We start from the raw sequence: 3,787 nt of genomic DNA, 5'->3' as shown, positions 1-3,787 counted from the left end.
TATTCCTAGTTTGTTGAGGGTATTTATTATAAATGTATGTTGAGTTTTATCATATGCTTTTTATGCATCTATTGAGATGATCATATTGAGATGTATTACATTTGTTTATTTGCATATGTATAACTATCCTTGCATCCATAATATAAAACCCACTTGATTGTAGTGTATTATCTTCTTCATGTGCTATTGGATTTAGTTTGCTAGTATTTTGTTGAATATTTATGCATCTATATTTATCAGGGATATTGGTCTGGAGTTTTTTTTTTGTTGTTGCTGCTGTTGTGTCCTTGTCTGGTTTTGGCATAGGTATCAATTGTAATGTCTCCTTTTTCGTCTCTGGTTTTGTTTATTTGGGTCTTCTCTCCTCTTTTCTTGGGTAGTCTTTGCTTATTCTTTCTTCCTCTTTTTTATTTTTTGTCTCACTTGATTTTTTCCCGAAAGATCTGTTTTTTTTTTGTTTTTTTTTTTGAATCAACCTAAATTCTCATCAATAGTAGACTGGATAAAGAAAATGTGGTACATTCTCCACTCCTTCTAGGATCTCTGCCTGGTTCGGCCCACCTGCCTCCACTCCTGCATCCACCATGTCCATCAGGGTGACCCAGAAGTCCTACAAAGTGTCCACCTCTGGCCCCCGGGCCTTCAGCAGCGGCTCCTACACGAGTGGGCCCAGTGCCCTCATCAGCTCCTCGAGCTTCTCCCGAGTGGGAGGCAGCAGATTTCGGGGTGGCCTGGGCGGCGGCTATGGTGGGGCCAGCGGCATGGGAGGCATCACTGCAGTCACGGTCAACCAGAGCCTGCTGAGCCCCCTTAACCTGGAGGTGGACCCCAACATCCAGGCCGTGCGCACCCTGGAGAAGGATCAGATCAAGACCCTCAACAACAAGTTTGCCTCCTTCATCGACAAGGTACGGTTCCTGGAGCAGCCGAACAAAATGCTGGAGACCAGGTGGAGCCTCCTGCAGCAGCAGAAGGCGGCTCGGAGCAACATGGACAACATGTTGGAGAGTTACATCAACAACTTCAGGCGGCAGCTGGAGACTCTGGGCCAGGAGAAGCTGAAGCTGGAGGCGGAGCTTGGCAACATGCACGGGCTGGTGGAGAACTTCAAGAACAAGAATGAGGATGAGATCAATAAGCGTAGAGAGATGGAGAATGAATTTGTTCTCATCAAGAAGGATGTGGATGAAGCTTACATGAACAAGGTAGAGATGGAGTCTCGCCTGGAAGGGCTGACTGATGAGATCAACTTCCTCAGGCACCTATATGAAGAGGAGATCCGGGAGCTGCAGTCCCAGATCTGGGACACATCTGTGGTGCTGTCCATGGACAACAGCCGCTCCCTGGACATTGACAGCATCATTGCTGAGGTCAAGGCACAGCACAAGGAGATCGCCAACTGCAGCCGGGCTGAGGCTGAGAGCATGTACCAGATCAAGTATGAGGAGCTGCAGAGTCTGGCTGCGACGCACGGGGATGACCTGCGGTGCACCAAGACTGAGATCTCCGAGATGAACCGGAACATCAGCTGGCTCCAGGCTGAGATTGAGGGCCTCAAAGGCCAGAGGGCTTCCCTGGAGGCGGCTATTGCAGATGCTCAGCAGCGTGGAGAGCTGGCCATTAAGGATGCCAAAGCCAAGTTGTCCGAGCTGGAGGCCGCCCTGCAGCGGGCCAAGCAAGACATGGCACGGCAGCTGCGTGAGTACCAGGAGCTGGTGAACGTCAAGCTGGCCCTGTACATCGAGATCGTCACCTACAGGAAGCTGCTGGAGGGAGAGGAGAGCCGGCTGGAGTCTGGGATGCAGAACATGAGTCTTCATATGAAGACCACCAGCGGCTATGCAGGTGGTCTGAGCTCCGCCTATGGGGGCCTCACAAGCCCGGGCCTCAGCTACGGCCTGGGCTCCAACTTTGGCTCTGGTGCGGGCTCCAGCTCCTTCAGACGCACCAGCTCCTCCAGGGCCGTGGTTGTGAAGAAGATCGAGACACACAATGGGAAGCTTGTGTCCGAGTCCTCTGACCTCCTGCCCAAGTGAACAGCTGTGGCAGCCCCTCCCAGCCTACCCCTCCTGTGCTGCCCCAGAGCCTGGGAGGGAGACCGCTATGTAGGGTACCACTGGGAACAGGAGACCCACCTGAGGGCCCTCAGCCCACCCACAGGGGAGTTTGCTACGTGGGGACTCCCCTTGCCCATGCCTCCAGCTATAAAACAATTCAATTGCTTCTTTTTTTGGTCCAAAATAAAACCTCAGCTAGCTCTGCAAAAAAAAAAAAAAAAAAAAAGAAATTGTGGTACATATATACCACAGAATACTATGCATTTACAAAAAGGAATAAAATCATGTCCTTTGCAGCAACTTGGATAAAGCTGGAGGCCATTATCCTAAGCAAACTAACACAGGAACAGGAAACAAAATACTGCATGTTCTCACTTTTATAAGTGGGATAAATATTGAGTACACATGGGCATGAAGAAGGGAACAAAAGACACAGGTCTACTTGAGGGTTAAGAGTGGGAGGGGAGTGAAGATTTAAAAAGCTACCTATTGGGTACTATATCTCTTACCCGGGTGACAAAATAATCCATACACCAAATGCCTACGACATGTGATTTACTTATATGATAAACCTGTACATGTATCCCTAAATCTAAAATAAAAGTTTTTTTTTAAAAAGATCTACCTTTAACTTCTGAAAATGTTTTTTTCTGTTTGATCTAGCCTATATCATTAAAGCTTTTTAAATAATGTATTTGCTATTTCCTTCAATGAGTTTTTCAGTTCCACAGGTTTTGTTTGGTTCTTTAAAAAAAAATCTGCCTCCTTGGTAAATTTCTTGTTCACTTCCTGGACTGATTTTCTGAGTTCTTTGTTTTTCAGATTTGTCTTGCATCTCAGTGAACTTCTTTAAAATCAATATTTTGAATTATTAACAAAAAAAGAAAAATATTTTGAATTCTTTATGTGGCATACTGAGGATTTCTTTTGGGTTAGCATATAGTGCTGAAGAATTACTGTGTTTCTTTGAAGGTGTTATATCACCTTGCTTTTGCATGTTTCCTGTTTTTTTTTTTTAACATTGATTTTTGTACATTTGGAGCAAGAGTAGCTTCTTATTTTTGAATTTACTTTCTTTTTGGGAAGGGGACTGTTTTCTTAAACTTGTGACTATAGGGACATGGTCAGTGCTTTCTGCAATCTGCTTTTCCATTTTTTTGGTGGAAGCCTTTGATTTTGCTTCTGAGTGCATACAGTGGTGAAGATTCTGTATGATTTCTTAGGCTATAAATTGTGTTAGTCCAATCTGTGTTTTCCTTTATGTATTACAGTTTAGTTGTTTGTGGGGCTGTGGTAAAGTTGTTGGGGACTGGAATGCTAGATGTGTCCATCTTCAGGTTTTAGGGGTAGGAGTGTTGGGCTAACATGTTTATCCTTACTACCTAGAGTAGCATACGCTGGCATGTGTTTTTGCAATTCAGGCAGGCTGTGATTGGGCCTCTTTGTGACTTTCTCTGATGTCAGTTGTTAGCAGTATATGGGATGGGACAGCAAAAAATCAACCGTAGGCTTCTGAGCAGCCTGTTCACGGGCAATGGCAGTAGCAGTGATTGTGATGTGTTCCTCAAAGTCTTGAGTGCTGTGCATTTGTGTTAGCAGTGATTGCAGTGGACTGTATAAGCTGACCTCCAGACCAGTAGATGGCACTTTCAGGCAAGATCCAGCTGTGGTGGTATTGGTATAATGTTTATGCTCATTTTTGTTCCTCAGGAAAAGTGCTTGGGCATCCC

General features: G+C 45.5%; 1 pseudogene across 1 annotated transcript; it reads left to right on the top strand.

Annotated features, from left to right (window-relative positions):
* The first annotated feature begins 584 nt into the window (after positions 1 to 584).
* LOC105530205 lies at positions 585 to 2,262 on the top strand (annotated as a pseudogene). The gene has a single exon (XR_001004612.1). The product of XR_001004612.1 is annotated as a keratin, type II cytoskeletal 8 pseudogene (transcript).
* The last annotated feature ends 1,525 nt before the right edge of the window (positions 2,263 to 3,787 follow it).

Source organism: Mandrillus leucophaeus, unplaced genomic scaffold (assembly GCF_000951045.1).
Source record: "Mandrillus leucophaeus isolate KB7577 unplaced genomic scaffold, Mleu.le_1.0 Scaffold804, whole genome shotgun sequence".
NCBI classification, from domain to species: Eukaryota; Metazoa; Chordata; class Mammalia; order Primates; family Cercopithecidae; genus Mandrillus; species Mandrillus leucophaeus.
The sequence above is the reverse complement of the archived record's forward strand: the minus strand, read 5'-3'. Positions and strand labels throughout refer to the sequence as shown.